This window comes from Cervus canadensis, chromosome 22, assembly GCF_019320065.1.
Source record: "Cervus canadensis isolate Bull #8, Minnesota chromosome 22, ASM1932006v1, whole genome shotgun sequence".
NCBI classification, from domain to species: Eukaryota; Metazoa; Chordata; class Mammalia; order Artiodactyla; family Cervidae; genus Cervus; species Cervus canadensis.
The window spans coordinates 12,213,729-12,230,984 of record NC_057407.1 but is presented as its reverse complement, the minus strand read 5'-3'; the positions used below and the strand labels follow the sequence as shown (position 1 = coordinate 12,230,984).

General features: G+C 47.2%; 1 protein-coding gene and 1 long non-coding RNA gene across 5 annotated transcripts in view; one reads left to right on the top strand and one right to left on the bottom strand.

Annotated features, from left to right (window-relative positions):
* NT5DC2 (5'-nucleotidase domain containing 2) overlaps window positions 1-17,256 on the top strand; it is a 53,646-nt gene that overhangs the window by 22,574 nt on the left and 13,816 nt on the right. The window lies entirely within an intron of this gene.
* Window positions 10,770-16,510, bottom strand: LOC122424587. 2 transcript variants are annotated; one of them, XR_006264479.1, is made up of 3 exons: window positions 16,473-16,510; window positions 15,149-15,296; window positions 10,770-10,899 (listed from the first exon to the last, which is right to left on the bottom strand). It is a non-coding gene; the product is annotated as an uncharacterized LOC122424587 (long non-coding RNA). The 2 variants fall into 2 exon arrangements; XR_006264478.1 differs by lacking the exon at window positions 10,770-10,899 and adding an exon at window positions 13,493-13,628.

Genomic DNA, 17,256 nt, shown 5'->3' with positions numbered 1-17,256 from the left:
TCTGTACATTAATTTTGTATCCTGAAATTTTACCAAATTGATTATCTCTAATAGTCTTCTGGTGTTTAGGATTTTCTGTGTATAGTATCATGTCTTGTGCAAACAGTGACAGTTTTACTTATTTTCCAATTTGTATTCCTTTTATTTCTTTTTCTTCTCTGATTGCTGTGGCTAGGACTTCCAAGGCTATGTTGAATAAGAATTGTGAGAGTGGACATCCTTCTCTTGTTCCTGATCTTACAAGAAATGTTTTCATTTTTTTTCACCATTGAGAATAATGTTTGCTGCGAGTTTGTCATATATAGCCTGTATTATGTTGAGGTAGGTTCCCGCTGTGCCCACTTCCTGGAGAGTTTTTGTCATAAATAGGTGTTGAATTTTGTCAAAAGTGCGTTCTGCACCTATTGAGTTGGTCTTATGTTTTTTATTCTTTAATTTGTTGATATGGTATATCACACTGATTTGCATCCCTGGGATATATTCCACTTGATCATGGTGTAGATCATTTTAGTGTGTTGTTGAATTCTATTTTCTAGTGTTTTGGGAGGTTTTTCTGTCTGTGTTCATCAGTGATACTGGTCTGCAATTTTCTTTTTTTATGAAATCTTTGGTATCGGGGTAATGGTGGTCACACTGACTGAGTTTGAGAGTGTTCCTCCCTCTGCCGTTTTTTGAAAGTGTTTGAGATGGATAGGCGTTTGCTCTTTATATATTTGATAGAATTTGTTTGTGAAGCCATCTAGTCCTGGATATTTGTCTGTTACAAGATTTTTAACACAGTTGCACTCATCTCACACGCTAGTGAAGTAATGCTCAAAATTCTCCAAGCCAGGCTTCAGCAATATATGAACCATGAACTTCCAGATGTTCAAGCTGGTTTTAGAAAAGGCAGAGGAACCAGAGATCAAATTGCCAACATCCGCTGGATCATCGAAAAAGCAAGAGAGTTGCAGAGAAACATCTATTTCTGCTTTATTGACTGTGCCAGAGCCTTTGACTGTGTGGATCACAATAAACTGTGGAAAATTCTGAAAGAGATGGGAATACCAGACCATCTGACCTGCCTCTTGAGAAACCTGTATACAGGTCAGGAAGCAACAGAACTGGACATGGAACAACAGACTGGTTCCAAATAGGAAAAGGAGTACGTCAAGGCTGTATATTGTCACCCTGCTTATTTAACTTCTATGCAGAGTACATCATGAGAAACGCTGGGCTGGAAGAAGCACAAGCTGGAATCGAGATTGCCAGGAGAAATATCAATAACCTCAGATATGCAGATGACACCACCCTTATGGCACAAAGTGAAGAAGAACTAAAGAGCCTCTTGATGAAGGTGAAAAAGTTGGCTTAAAGCTCAACATTCAGAAAACTAAGATCATGGCATGTGGTCCCATCACTTCATGGCAAATAGATGGGGAAACAGTGGCTGACTTTATTTTTCTGGGCTCCAAAATCACTGTGGATGGTGATGCAGCCATGGAATTAAAAGACCTTGCTCCTTGGAAGGAAAGTTATGACCAACCTAGACAGCATATTAAAAAGCAGAGACATTACTTTGTCAACAAAGATCCATCTAGTCAAGGCTATGGTTTTTCCTGTGGTCATGTATGGTGGTGAGAGTTGGACTATAAAGAAAGCTGAGCACAGAAGAGTTGATACTTTTGAACTGTGGTGTTGGAGAAGACTCTTGAGAGTCCCTTGAACTGCAAGGAGATCCAGCCAGTCCATCCTAAAGGAGATCAGTCCTGGGTGTTCATTGGAAGGACTGATGTTGAAGCTGAGACTCCAATACTTTGGCCACCTGATGCGGAGAGCTGACTCACTGGAAAAGACCCTGATGCTGGGAAAGATTGAGGGCGAGAGGAGAAGGGGACAACAGAGAATGAGATGGTTGGATGGCATCACCAACTCAATGGACATGGGTTTGGGTGGACTCAGGGAGTTGGTGATGGACAGGGAGGCCTGGTGTGCTGCGGTTCATGGGGTCGCAAAGAATTGGACGTGACTGAGAGACTGAACTGAAAACATTTTTAATGACAGTTTCAATTACTGTTCGTGTGATTGATGTCTTCATGCCTTTCTGTTTCTTCCTGGTTCAGTCTTAGAAGGTTGTCCCTCTCTAAGAATTTGTCAGTTTCTTCCAGGTTGTCCATTTTATTGGTATATAGTTGCTTCTAGTCGTCTATTAGGATTTTCTGTATTTCTGCCATGTCAGTTGTAACTTTTCCTCTTTTCATTTCAAATTTTAGTGATTTGAACCCTCTCCCTTTTTTCTTGATGAGTCTCCTTGAGATTTATTAATATTATTTACCTTTTCAAAGAACCAACTGTTGATTTTATTGATCTTTGTTATTCTCTTTATTTCTGCTTCATTTATTTCTGCTCTGATCTCTGATTTCTTTTACTAACTTTGGGTAATTTTTTATCCTTCTTTCTCTGATTAAGGTGTGAGGTTAGATTTTTTTCATACACATATTTTTAATTATTTTTATTTATTTATTTAGGTTGGGCTGGGTCTTTGTTGCAGCGGCTTTCTCCGGTTGCCGTGAGTGGGGGCTACTCTTTGTCGTGGTGCGGCGGCTTCTCTCGTTGCAGAACGTGGGCTCTAGGTGCGCAGGCTCAGTGGCTGCAGCGCGCGGCTTCAGTCGCGGGGGCATGCCGGCTCCAGGGTGCGCAGGTTTCTGTAGTTGAGGCTCGCAGGCTCAGCAGTGGTGACCTGCGGGCCCTAGAGCGCTCAGGGTTAGGTAGTTGTGCCGTGCAGGTTCAGTAGTTGTGGCCGGCGGGCTCTTGAGCCTGGTCTCAGTAGCTGTGGCACACATTTAATTGCTCTGCAGCATGTAGAATCTTCCCAGACCAGGGGTCAAACCCGTGTCCTCTGAATTGGCAGTCAGATTCTTATCCACTGTGCTACTGGGGCTGTTTCTTAGATTGCTTGAGCGTCTTGCTTTTTGAGACTAGATTGAATTGCTGTAAGCTGCTTTCTTAGAACTGCTTTTTCTGCATCCCAGAGGTTTTTGGTCAGTGTTTTTATTGTCATTTGTTACTTTGGGGCTTTTTGGTTGGTTTTCTGGGGTTTTTTAGGCTGCTCTGTATCCTCACTGCTGTGTGCAGGCTTTCTCTAGTTGAAGCGACCTAGGGCTACTCTCTGGTCGCAGGCACAGGCTTCTCGTTGCAGTGACTTGTTGCAGAGCATGGGCCCTAGAGCGTGCGGGCTTCAGAAGTTGTGGCATGCACGCTCAGTAGTTGAAGTTTACCAGCTCTAGAGCTCGGGCTGAGGGGTTGTGGCACACGCGCGTAGTTGTTCTGCGGCTTGTGGAGTCTTCCCCAACCAGAGAGCACACCCTTGTCCCCTGCGTTGGCAGGAAGATTCTCAGCCACCGGACCACCAGGGAAGTCCTCTGTGTGTTTTTTTCCTTTTTCCTTTTTAATTTCTTCAGTGATCTCTTGGTTAATAATAGCATATTATTTAGCCTCTATGTGTTTATGTTTTTCATAGTTTTTTTTCCCCCTGTGAATGATGTCTAATCTCATAGTATGATTGGAAGAGATCTCTGACAGAATTTCAGTTTTCTTAAATTTAGTGAGGCTTGATTTCTGACCCAAGATGTGATCTATCCTAGAGAATGTTCCACGTGCACTTGAAAAGAAAGTGTATTCTACCACTTTTGAAAGAAATGTTCTATGTCCGTTAAATCTGTTGGGTCTATTGTGTCATTTAAAGCTTGCGTTTCCTTATATATTTTCTGTCTGTGTGATCTGTCCATTGGTGTAAGTGGGTTGAAAAGTCTCCACTATTACTGTTACTGTCAATTTCCCCTTTTATGGCTATTAGCATTTGCCTTGAGGTGCTCCTGTGTTGGGTCAACAAATGTTTATGATTGTTACATCTTCTTATGAGATTGATCTGTCGATCATTATGTACCGACCCTCCTTGTCTCTTGTAGCAGTCTTTATCTTAATGTCTATTTTACCTGATATGAGTAATGCTATTCCAACATTCTTTTGATTTCCATTTGCATGGAATATCTTTTCTATTGCCTCACTTTCAGTCCGTATGTGTCCCTAGGTCTGAAGTGGGTCTCTTGTAGACAGCATATCTATGGATCTTGTTTTCTTCACCCATGCAGCCAGTCTGTATCTTTTGGTTGGAGCATTTAATCCATTTACATTCAAAGTAATTATCCATATGTATGTTCCTATTACCATTTTCTTAATTGGGTTTCTTGTGTCTGTGGCTCTTTTTCTTCTCTTGCTTTTTTAGCCTAAAGAAATTCTTTTAGCACTTGTTGTAAACCTGGTTTGGTGGTGCTGATTTTGCTTGAGCGTTTGTGTGTAAAGCTTTTTTACTTTTCTCTTTTGCCTGAACTTGGCAGTATGTGGGATCTGGTTCTCTGACCAGGACTCAAACCTGGAGCCCCCTGCATTCGGCCACAAAGTCTTAGCCGGTGTACCACCAGGGAAGTCCGTGAATATGTAGTCTTGTGTGGAAAGGTAAAAGGTATGAGAAAGCATAAGAAAACAAAACTCCCATTCCGCTTATAACTAATCCTCAAGGTTTCCCAAAGGGCGAGATGTCCACTTCTCAGGAGTTTGTTTGCTGGCTGTAGGCAGGCTTGACAGGTCAGCCCCTGGTACTTTCTTACCCTAGAGTGATGTACCCACGGTTTTACCCCATCCGGGTTTAGAGAAGCGTGAGTGGTATGAAGGACGTGGTAGGGTCCCTTCCATTTCTCTTCCAGCTGCTGCTCTGTCCTGGTTCTTCCCACAGTCCCAGCAGCACCATTTCCTGCCTTGTGAAGGGCTCCCAGGGAGCTTCCAGGCGAGGGGAGACCTGGAGACACGCACTCAGGCACGTGGTTAACAGTCAACCAGTCTGTTGTTCAGTTGCGTTCAGCCGCGCGTTCATGTCCGACTCTTTGCGACCCCATGGACTGCAGCACAGCAGGCCTCCCTGTCCATCACCAACTCCTGGAGCTTACTCAAACTCATGTCCATCAAGTCAGTGATGCCATCCAACCATCTCGTCCTCTGTCATCCCCTTCTCCCCCCGCCTTCAGTCTTTCCCAGCATCAGGGTTTTTCCCAGCGAGTCAGTTCTTCATATCAGGTGGCCAGAGTGTTGGAGTTTCAGCTTCAGCATCAGTCCTTCCAGTGAACACCCAGGACTGATCTCCTTTAGGATGGACTGGTTGGATCTCCTTGCATTCCAAGGGACTCTCAAGAGTCTTCTCCAACACCACAGTTCAAAAGCATCAATTCTTTGGCGCTCAGCTTTCTTTATAGTCCAACTCTCACATCCATACATGACCACTGGAGAAACCATAGCTTTGACTAGACAGACCTTTGTTGGCAAAGTAATGTCTCTGCTTTTTAATCTGTTGTACATGATGTTTAATTTTTACCTCTTTCGTTAGAATTATTTGTCTTTTTTAAAACTACCTATTTATTTTATTGTAGTACAATCAGCTTACAATATCGTGTTTATTTCTGCTGTGCAGCACAGTAACTCATTTATAGACATATATACATTTTTTTTAATGTTCTTTTCCATTGTGGTTTATCCCATTGGGCTGAATCTGGTTCCCTGCCCTCTGCACTAGGACCCTGTTGTCCGTCAGTTCTTTTTTTGGGTGGTGGTGGCTGAGCGGGGTCTCCTTTGCCGCGTGCCGGCTTTCTCTACTGCAGCTCTCAGCCGTCTTTTGTTGGGAGCATGGGCTCTGGAGCACACACTCAGTGACCGCAGCTCCCAGATTCTCTAGTTGTGACCTGATTTAGTTGCCCCGTGGCACGTGGGATGTTAGTTCCTCAACCAGGGGCCTGACCTGCACCCCTTGCATTGGAAGGCAGACTCTTAACCACGGGGCCACCAGGGACATCCCTGTTCATTCTCAATATGAGAGTTTTTATCTGCCAACCCGAACCTCCAGTCCACCCCCACCCCCTCCCCCTCGGCAACTAAAAGTCTGTTCTCTCTGCCCGTGAGGCTGTTTCTTAGGTGGGTTCATTTGTGCCCTGTTCTTTTCCCCCTCTCTGTTTGATGATCTGCCGCTCTTTCTTGCCCTATCTCTCTTTCTCCCTCCCACCCTCCCTCTTTCTTTTTCTCCTCTCCCTCCCTCACTCCCTCTCTTTCTTTTTTTGTCGTGCCCTGTTTCTCTTTCTCCCTCCGTCTCTCTTGGGCTCTCTCTCTCCACTGGTCTGTTTTTCTGTTTCTCTCTCTCTATGCCTCCCTCCTTCTCTCTTCCTTTCTCTCTCTCTCTTTCTCTCTACTGCCTTCTCTGTCTCCGTATCAACCTCTCTCTCTCTTTCTCCCCTCCTCTCACACTTTTGCTTCCTCTCTCTTTTCCCTCACTTTCTCTCCCCTTTCCACTCTTAGTCTCTCTTTCTCTTGCCCCCCGTTTCTCTCTTTCTCTCTTTCCATCCCACCCTCTCTCTCTTTCCCTCTCCCTCCCTCCCTTTCTCTGTCTCCTATCTCTTTTTCTCTCTTTCCATCTCTCTTGGTGTCTCCCTGACTCTCTGTCTCACTCTCTTTCCTTTTCTCGCTTCCGTCACTGTCTATTTTTCTGTCCCTCCCACCCCCTCTCTCAGTCTCTCTCCCTGTCTCTCCCACCCCTTCCCACTCTGGGTCTCTCTCTCTTTCTCCCTCTTTCTCTCCCTCCCTCCCAGCCTGTCTCTTGATCTCTGGGTCTCTCTCTCTCTCTGAGTGTCCCTCTCCCTCTCTCTCCTGGACTTTCTCTTTCCACCTCCTGTTTTGCAGAAAATTTTCACTTTCATCTCAGGTTCAAAGGATGTGTTAACAAAAGCAGCCGCTCGTTATATACAAATAAATAATACCCACATTCATTAGAGAATTATCTAGCATACTTTCAGTATACTCACATCACAAGAAAAGACAAATAGAAACAGCAGAGGATACCTCTCCAAAGTGGGTTTTGGCCAACATCCACACCTGAGCAGCGCTGGGAAGTCCCGTGACACAGCACATCTGGACCCCCAGTGGGGAAAGGTCCTCGGCAGCAGGTCGCCTCCTTGGGTGAGATTTCAAAATTTGCAGTTTGGGTTCCCGCTTATAATCCCAGGATGCACACTGATACCCTGGTCAGTCTGCGAGCAGATAGCAGCTCTGCTTTCCTGTTAATGCTCTTTGTTTTTTTTCTGTAAAACTTGGAATGTTGTTAAGCCTGGGACCTGGTTGGCCAGACCCCCTCCTGGGGCTCAACAGTAAGATTCATCCCTTCTTATCTAAGGTGCAAGGCTCGAAGTTTTAGCAGGCAGGGTCAGAGGTCTGCTCTGCTCAGTCTCTGAAGCCTAAACAAGACTGACGATTTAATTTCCCCACACCTCCCTCCCCCTCCTCTTTCCTTTCTCTGCCTCTCTCCGTGTCTTTCCCCCTCTCCCTCCCTGTCCCTCTCCTTCTCCCTTCTGTAGCTCTCCTTTTTCTCACTCCTTCCCTCCCCCTTCCATATCTGTCTCTTTTCTCACTGCCTTTTTCTCTCTCTCCTGCCCCATCTCTCCCGCTATTCTCTCTCTCTCTCTCCCTCCATTCCTCTCTGTCTCACTCCCTGTATCTCTGTTTCCCTGTCTGTCTGCCTTCCTCACTTTCTCACTCCCTACGTCTCTCTCATTCTTTCTCCCTTCTTCCTCCCTGCCTCTCTCCCCCCCTCACTCATTCATGCTCACCCCCAACCCCATACCCCTCTCTCTTCCTCCCTGCCCCCCTCTCTTGGTCGCTCTTTCTGTGCCCCCTCTCCCCCCGCTGCCTGTCTCGCGCTGTATCCCCTCTCTCTCTCTCCCATCTTCCTCCCTCCCTCCCTCTCTTTCTCTCTCTGTCTGTCTCTCGTCTCCCTTTCTTTCTTTCTCTCCCACCTTCCTCTTTCTCTCTGGTTCTTTCTCTCTCTTTCTGCCTCACTCTCCATTTGCCCTATTTATGTTCTGCGTATCAGTGATATCATACGGTATTTGTCTTTCTGACTGACTTCACTTAAGACGATGATCTCTCACTGCATCTATATTTGCTTCAGATGGCATTGTTTTGTTCTCTTTTTAGGGCTGAGTAGTACTCCATTGTGTACATGTATCACATTTTTATCCATCCATCTGTCCATGGGAATTTAAGTTGTTTCTATTTCTTGGCTTCTGTGTGTAGTGCTGCTGTGAGCATAGGGGTGCATGTATCTTTTTGAATTAGTTCATTTATTCATTTATGGCTGCGCTGGGTCTTTGTTGACGCGGGTGGGCTTTCTCAAGTTGCAGTGCGCGGGGGCGACTCCCTCGTTGTGGGGTGGTGGTTTCTCTTGCTGTGGAGCACCGTCTCTAGGGCGCCCGGGCCTCAGCAGTTGCAGCTCGCAGGCTCAGCAGTTGAGGCGCAGACTGTAGAGCTGCAGACTTCAGGAGTTGCGAGGTGTGGGTTCAGTATTTGTGGCGTGTGAGCTCCGTAGTTGTGGCAGATGGACTTAGCTGTCCAGCAGCACATTGAATCTTCCCAGACCGGGGATTGAACCTAGGTCCCCTGCGTTGGCAGGCAGATTCTTAACTACTAGACCACCAGTCATGTCCTCTCTGTATTTCTTTATTTCTGCAGTGATCTCTTGGTTATATAGCAGCATTTTATTTAGCTTCTGTGTTTTTGTGATTTTCTTTTTTTCCCTGTAATTGATTTCTAATCTCAGTTCTGTGGCCAGAAAAGATGCTTGATACGATTCCCATTTTCTTAAATTTAGTGAGGCTTGATTTGTGACCTAAGATGTGATCTATCCTGGAGAATGTATCATGTGCACTTGAGAAGAAAGTGTATTCTACTGCTTTTGAGTGGAACGTTCTATCAGTATCAGTTAAGTCTGTCTGACCTGTTGTGTCAATTAGAGATTGACTTAAATTTCCTTATTTATTTTCTGTCTGGATGATGTACCCATTGGTTTTAGTGGAGTGTTAAAGTCCTCCACTGTAATTGTGTTGGGCTTCCCCGTGGTTCAGAGGGTAAAGAATCTGCCCTCAATGCAGAAGACCTGGGTTCAAATCATGGGTCAGGGGGATTCCCCTAGAGAAGGGACTGGCTCCCCACTCCAGTATTCTTGCCTGGAGAATTTCACGGACAGAGGAGCCTGGCGGGCTACATCCATGGGGCCACAAGATGTCAGACACAGCTGAGAGACAACACACTACAACTATCACCACATAATTGTTACTATCAATTTCCCCTTTTATGGCTATTAGCATTTGCCTTATGCGTTGATCCGCTCCTGTGTTGGATGAATAAGTAATTATAGTTACACCTCCTTGTGGAATTGATCCCTGATCAATAGTGACCTTCCTTATCTCTTGTAACAGTCTTTATTTTAAAGTCTGTTTTACCTGATAATGAGTAATGCTAATCTCTAATTCCAGCATTCTTTTGATTTCCATTTGCATGGATTATCTTTTTCCATCCTCTCACTTTGATACAGTATGTGTCCCTAGGTCTGAAGTGGGTCTCCTGTAGACAACATATATAAAAAAGGGTTGGTTTTTCATGCATTCAGTCAGTCTGTGTCTTTTGGTTGGCACATTAATCCATTTACATTCTAGCTAATTGTCAATATGCATGGTCCTTTTACCATTTTCTTAATTTTTTTGGATCTGTTTTTGTGATTCCTATTCTCCCTTGTGTTTTCAGCCTAGAAAAGTTCTTTAAGCAATTTTTGTAAATCTGGTTTGGTGGTGCTGAATTCTCTTACCTTTTGCTTGTCTGTAAAGCTTTTTTTTTTTTTTTTGGCTGCTCTCTGAGATATGTGGGATCCCAGTTCCTCGACCAGTAATCAAGCCCATACCCCCTGTATTGGAAGCTCAGAGTTTCAACCACCAGGGAAGTCCCTTATCTGTAAAGCGTTTGATTTCTCCATTGAATCTGGCTAATATTGCTGGATAGAGTAATCCTGGTTGTAGATTTTTCCCTTTCATCACTTTAAATATATCCAGCCACTCCCATCTGCCCTCTGCTCAAAAATCAGCTGATAACCTTATATGGATTCCCTTGTATGTTATTTTTGCTTTTACATTGCTGCTTTCATTTTTTTTTTTTTAATTAAATTCTGTTAGTTTGATGAATATGTGTCTCAATGTGTATCTCCTTGGGTTTATCCTGTATGGGACAGCTTGAACTTGGGTGGCTATTTCCTTTCCCATGTTAGGGAAATTTTCATCTATAATCTCTGCAAATATTTTCTCAGACCCTTTCTCTTCTGAGACCCCTATGATCTCAATGTTGGTGTGTTTAATGTTGTCCCGGAGGTCTCTGAGCCTGTTCTCATTTTTATTTTGATTCTTTTTTCTTTATTCTGCTCCTCAGCAGTTCTTTCCAGCATTCTGCCTTTCAGCTCACTTATTCGTTCTGCTTCATTTACTCTGCTATTGATTCTCTCCAGTGTATCTTTCATTTCTGTTCATGTGTTTTTCATCACTGTTTGTTTGCTCTTTAGTTCTTCTCGGTCCTTGTTAAACATTTCTTGTATTTTCTCAGTCTGTGCCTCCATTCTATTTCTGAGATTTAGGATCACCTTTGCTGTCATTCTCTGAATTCTTTTTCAGGTAGGTTGCCTATTTCCTCTTCATTTATTTTGTCTTGTAAGTCTTTACATTGCTCCTTCATCTGTACCGTATTTTTTGCTATTTCTTTTTTTTTTTTTTTTGATGGGCTGTGTTCCTGTCTTGGTTGTTTGGCCTGAGGTGTTCAGCACTGGAGTTTGCAGGCCGTGGGTGGAGCCGGGGCTTGGCGCTGAGATGAGAACCTCTGGGTGAACTCACTCTGATTGATGTTGCCTGGGGTCTGAGGTCCTCTGTTAGTCCATGGGATGGACTTGGTGTTCCCACCACAGGAGCCCAGGCCTGGTCCCTGGCCCGGGAACCATGATGCTGCAGGTTAGTGCTGCCAAAGAAACAGCAAATAAGGAGCAGAACAGTAACAAGGAGTGAAAAATTAAAAAGTAGGAAATATATTTAAAAAATAAAAACATAACAACAACAACAAAGTTAGAATCACAATAGGAGGGAAATAGCTAGCAAAGGCCCTGGGGGTGGGCTTTAGGCTCAGGACCTGCGCAGCCATGGGGGACCCTGAGGGGTAGAGAGTCAGGCCCCGGACCCCAGCTGGCTTCCCAGGTCCTCAGCAGGTGGAGAAAGCGCTTCCCAGCATCTCTCTGTGCCTCGGAAGGTCTCTCCCCTACCCTGCTGATCGTGGGTGAGAGTGAAAGTCACTCAGTAGTGTCCATGGACTGTACAGGGCAGAGTTCTCCAGGGCAGAACACTGGAGTGGGTACCTTTCCCCTTCTCCAGGGGAATCTTCCCAACCCAGGGATCAAACCCAGGTCTCCCACGTTGCAGGTGGACTCTTTACCAGCTGAGCCACAAGGGAAGCCCAAGAATACTGGTGAGGGTAGCCTATCCCTTCTCCAGCAGATCTTCCCAACCCAGGAATCGAACTTGGGTCTCATGCACTGCGGACGGATTCTTTACCCACTGAGCTATCTCCTCCACCACGTCCTACCGGTTTGCAAGGAAATTCTCCAGCCCCTTACGTGTCTGAGCTCCCCCTGTTCTCCTACTGCACCATCCTTACCCCACTTCTGGTACCCAGTTTTGTTCTGAGAACTCCGCAATCTTTTTTTTTTCCCTAGTTTTAAAAGATACATGACTTTATTTCTCGTTTTTGGCTGTGCTGGGTCTTCGGTGCTGCCCTGGATTTTCCTCGTGTGGAGAGCAGGGGCGCCTCTGTCCTGGCAGCGCACGGGCTTCCCTTGCTCTGGAGCGCGGGCTCAGCAGTTGTGTGCGTGCTCTCAGCTGCTCTGCAGCGCGCGCAGTATTTCCAGATCAGGGATGGAACCCGTGTATCCTGTGTTGGCAGGCGGATTCTTTATCACTGAGCCACCAGGGAAGCCCTGATACTCCTCAGTCTTGAGGAGAACAGATGCTGGACAATAGAAGGAATAATCATTGCTGATAGAGGTGTTAATCGTAAACGCAGTAGAGGAAGTCAGTTTTATTAAGGGGGCTTAGTTTTAATCCCCACTTCAGTTTTATCTTTCCCTGAATCTTTCAGGGAACAGAGAGGCACCTACTCTGGCTACTTCCTGGGGGTGGGGCAGGGGGCCCTGCAGTGCTGTGTGAATTCGGGGCACTGGAGACTGAATTAGAAACACTTGATCCCAAGCCCTGCACCCGAGGGTTGTGTGGTGAGGATATCAGTCCTGGGGCGCCGGCTGCAGATATAGCAAATATCTCGTTTCCTCAGATTCAGGAGAAGCCGGAAACCCGGTCTGCCCCTCACTTCACAGGGAGACTCGCTGTAGCCAGTTGTTTCCAAACCATTCCCTGTAAGAGGGAAACGCACCCAGGCAGTGCTGAGGACCTGGGGGTAGGGAGCTCACCACTCGTCCAGCAGTGAGGGTTATCAGAGAATCAGCATATGGCGCTGTCGCTTGGGGTTTTGGTTTTGTTTCTTGGTTTTGGCTGCACTGGGTGTCCTTGCAGTTCACGGCTGTTCCTTGTGGCCTTGTGGCGTGTGGGCTTCTCTCGTTGTGTCGTGAGGGCTCTAGGATCCCTGGGCTCTAGTCCCCCAACCAGGGATCATACCCGGAGCCCTCTGCATTGGGCCATGGTGCCTTAGCTGCTCGACTGCTGGGGAAATCCCTGGATCTGTAGTTTTTGTGGAAAAGTAAAAGGTGTGAGAAAGCGTGAAAGTGTTAGTCGCTCAGTCGCGTCCGACTCTTTGCGACCCCGTGGACTGCAGCCCGCCGTGGACTCTGTCCATGAGATTTCCTAGGTGAGAAGACTGCAGTGGGGTGCCATTTCCTCCCCAGGGGATCTTCCCGATCTAGGGGTTGAACCTGGGTCTCCTGCATAGCAGGCAGGTTGATTACTGCCTGAGCCCCCAGCAGAGCCCATGAGAAGGCGTGAGAAAACAGAACTCCCATTCTGCTTGTAACTGATCCTCAAGGTCTCCCAAGGGGTGAGACGGCCACTGCTCAGGAGTTTGTGTGCTGGCCGTGGGCAGGCTGGACGGGTCAGCCCCTGGTATCTTTACAGTGATGCACCCGCGGTTTTACTCCAGGTTTAGAGAAGCGAGAGTGGTAAGAAGCGGGGAGGGTGGGAGGGTCCCTCCCGTCTCCCTCGCAGCTGCTGCTCTGTCCCGGCTCTTCCCACAGTCCCGGGAGCATCCGGGCGAGAGGAGGCCTGGAGACACGCACTCAGGCCCATGATTAACAGTCAGCCAGTCTATCCTACATACTGTTTAACTTTACCTCTCGTGTTAGAAATACTTCTCCTTTTTAAAGCTGTCTAGCTATTCATATTTATTGTATTGAAGTATAGTTGATTTAATTTCTGCTCTACAGTAAGGTAACTGTTCACACATATCCATCCTTTTTACTGTTCTTTTCCGTCGTGCTTTATCCCAGGAGATTGAATCTAGTTTCCTGCAGTAGACAGTAGGATCCAGTTGTTCATCCATCCTTTTTTTTCTTTACAGCGTGTGGGCTTCTGCAGTTTCAGCTCCATCTTCTTGCAGAGCACGGGCCCTAGAGCGCATGGACTTGGTACTGGGGCTCCCGGGTTCTGCAGTCGCCTGTGGGGCGTTAGTTCCCCAACCAGGGGTGTAACCTGCATCGGAAGGCAGACCTCTCTGTTCATTCTAAATGCAGAGTCTGGGTCCACTAAGCCAGAACTCCCAGTCCATCCTCTCCGCCCCACCCCCCCACCCCCCTACCCCCGCCTGTGGCAACTAAAAGTCTGTTCTCTGTATCTGGGAGACCGTTTCCTAGGTGTGTTCTTGTGTGCTGTTTCCCTCCCTGTTAACATTTTCTGTCGCTCTCTTTTGCCCTGTCTCTTTCTCCCTCCCACCCTGCCTCCTTCCCCCTCTCTTTCTTTCTCCCTCCCTCTCTCCTGGTGTCTGTCTCTCTCCCGCTCTGTTTCCCTCTTTCTGTCTCTCTTTCTCCTTCCCTCCCTTCCTATCTCCCTGTCAGCCTCTCTCTCTTCTCCCTTCCTCGCATGCTCCCTTTCTCTTTCTCCCTCTCTCTCTGTCTCCTTCTCTCCCTCCCTCCCCTTCTGTCTCCTTCCCTCCATCTCTCTCTGTCTCTCTTTCTCCCTCTCTCAGTCCCTCTCGCTGTCTCCCTGCTTCTCTCTGCTTCTCTCAAGGTTGCCCTGCTATTCTGTCTCTCCCTTTGTTTTTCTTTGTCCCTCCCTCCCTCTCTTTTGCTCTTCCTCCCTCCCTCCTTTCTCTCTCTTGCCCCCATCTCTTTCTGCCTTCACCCCACGCCCTCTCTGTCTCTCTCCCTCCCTATGTCCTTTCTCCCCCCTTTCTGTATCCCTCACCGTTTTCTGTCTCTGCCCCTCTTCCCGTCCCTGTCTCCTTCTCCCTCTGTGTCTCCTCTTCCTCACTCCTTCCTTCCCTCCCTCCCGGCGGATCTCCCTTCCTCACTGCCTCTGTCTCTGTCACTCTCTCCTGCCTTGTCTCCTCCTCTCTTGCTCTTTCCTTCTCTCTCCCCTGTCCCTCCTTCCTTCTCCGTATCTCCATCTCTCTCTCTCCCTCCTTGCCTCTCTTTCTCTTTCTCACTCCCTATCTTAGTCTCTCTCTCCCCCTCTCTTTCTTTTTCTGCATCTCTCTTGCTCTGTCTCTCTCTGCCTCCCTTTTTCTCAGCCTTCTCTTTCTTCCTCCCTCCATTTCTCTGATTGCTCCCTGACTCACTCTCTTTTTCTCCTTCTTTCTCTCTCTCTTTATCCTTCCCTCTTTCTCTCTCTCTGTCACTGTCTATTTTTCAGTCCCTCCCACCCCCTCTCTCAGTCTCTCTCCCTGTCTCTCTCCCCCCTTCCCACTCTCCGTCTCTCTCTCTTTTTCTCCCTCTTTCTCTCTCTCCCTCCCTCCCTCCCAGCCTGTCTCTTGATCTCTGGGTCTCTCTCTCTTTCTCTGAGTGTCTCTCTCCCTCTCTCTCCTGGACTTTCTCTTTCCACCTCCTGTTTTATAGAAAATTTTCACTTTCATCTCAGGTTCAAAGGATGTGTTAACAAAAGCAGCCGCTCGTTATGTACAAATAAATAATACCCACATTCATTAGAGAATTATCTAGCGTACTTTCAGTATACTAACATCACAAGAAAAGACAAATAGAAACAGCAGAGGATACCTCTCCAAAGTGGGTTTTGGCCAACATCCACACCTGAGCAGCGCTGGGAAGTCCCGTGACACAGCACATCTGGACCCCCTGTGGGGAAAGGTCCTCGGCAGCAGGTCCCCTCCTTGGGTGAGACTTCAAAAATGGTAACGGTGACCCTCTATGCGAGACAGCAAAGGAGACACAGATATAAAGAACAGTCTATGGACCCAGTGGGAGAAGGCGAGGGTGGGATGATCTGAGAGAATAGCATTGAAACATGTATATTATCATATGTGAAACAGATCGCCAGTCCAGGTTGGATGCAGGAGACAGGGTGCTCAGGGCTGGTGCACTGGGATGACCCTGGGGGATGGGGAGCACGTGCACCCGTGGCTGATTCACGACAGTGTATGGCAAAACCCACGGCGGTGTTGTAAAGTAATGAACCTCCAATTGAAATAAATAATTTAATTTTAAAAAAGAATTAGTGAAAAAGTAATTAAGCAGTAAATGATAAAAAATAAAACTTAGTGTAAATGTTAATATTTAATACTTTCTCTAGTCAGTCATTAATTTTAAACCAAAGAACAACAATAACAAAATTGCACTTTGGGTTCCCGCTTATAATCCCAGGATGCACACTGATACCCTGGTCAGTCTGTGAGCAGATAGCAGCTCTGCTTTCCTGTTAATGCAGTTTGTTTTTTTCTATAAAACTTGGAATGTTGTTAAGCCTGGGACCTGGTTGGCCAGACCCCCTCCTGGGGCTCAACAGTTTCAAGATTCGTCCCCTGTCTTATCTAAGGTACAAGGCTCGCAGTCTTAGCAGGCAGGGTCAGAGGTCTGCTCTGCTTAATCTGAAGCCTAAACAAGAGTGTCCATTTAATTTCCCCACACCTCCCTCCCCCGCCCCACAAGCTGCCCGTCTCCCTCCGACTCTCCCAGTCCTTTCCCCTGCTCTCGCGGGCTCTCTCTGTCTGTCTCTCTCTGTCTGTCTCTCTCCCCCCCCCCCCTTTCTCTCTGACTGTTGTCCTCGCTCCCTCCTCTCTCTCTCTCTCTCTGTGCCCGTCCCTCGCTCCCTCTCTCCCCTGCCCTCTGCCCTCTCCCTCTCTCCTTTCCTCCCTCCCCATCTCTGTCCCCCTTTGCCTCTTCCTTCCCTCCTCCCGTGTCTCTCTCTCATTGCCTCTTTTTCTGTCTCTCTGTCCTCTCTTTCTCTCCCCCCTTCCTCTGTCTCTTCTTTCTCCCTGAATTTCTCTCTCCGTTGCTCTTTCTCTCTCTCTCACCCTTTAATTCTCCCTCCTTCACAACCTGTCTCTGTGTCTGTCTCCGTTTTCTCTTTCTCTCACTTTCCTACCTTTGTTCTCTGTGTCCTTTCTTCTCTTCCGGTCTCCCCACCCCCACCCCCCATTCCTGCCCTCACCCGGCGTCTGTCCCTGCCACCTCCCACCTCTTTCTCTGCCTCTCCTTTTCTGGTCTGTCTTCCTCCTTCCCTCGCTCCTTCTCCCCAGCTCCTTCCCTCCCTGCCTCTGTCTGTATCTCCTTGCTTCCCTTTCCTGCTCTCTCTCTCCCACGTCCCCTCTCTCTCTCTCTCCAATTTTCTCTCTTCTCTTTGTCTTTCTCTTTTTTCTCCCGCACTCTGTTAATCCTATTTCAGATTCTGCATATCAGGGTTATGGTATCTTTCTGAGTTAGTTCACTTAGTATGATAATCTCTTACTGCATCCATGTTTGCTTCAGATGGCATTATTTTGTTCTGTTCTTATGGCCGAGTAGTATTGCATTGGAGCACTCCCCTGGAGAAGGCAGTGGCACCCCACTCCAGTGCTCTGGCCTGGAAAACCCCATGGACGGAGGAGCCTGGTGGGTTACAGTCCGTGGGGTCGCGAAGAGGCGGACACGCGTGAGTGACTTCACTCACTCAGCGCTCCATTGTACATATGTGCCACGTCCTTATCCGTCCATCTGTCCATGGGAATTGAAGTTGTTTCTATTTCTTGGCTGTTGTGTGTAGTGCTGCTGAATTAGTTCATTTATGGCTGCGCTGGGTCTTTGTTGACCCGGGTGGGCTTTCTCAAGTTGCAGTGCGCGGGGGCTGCTCCCTAGTTGCGGGGTGGCGGTTTCTCTCGCTGTGGCGCACG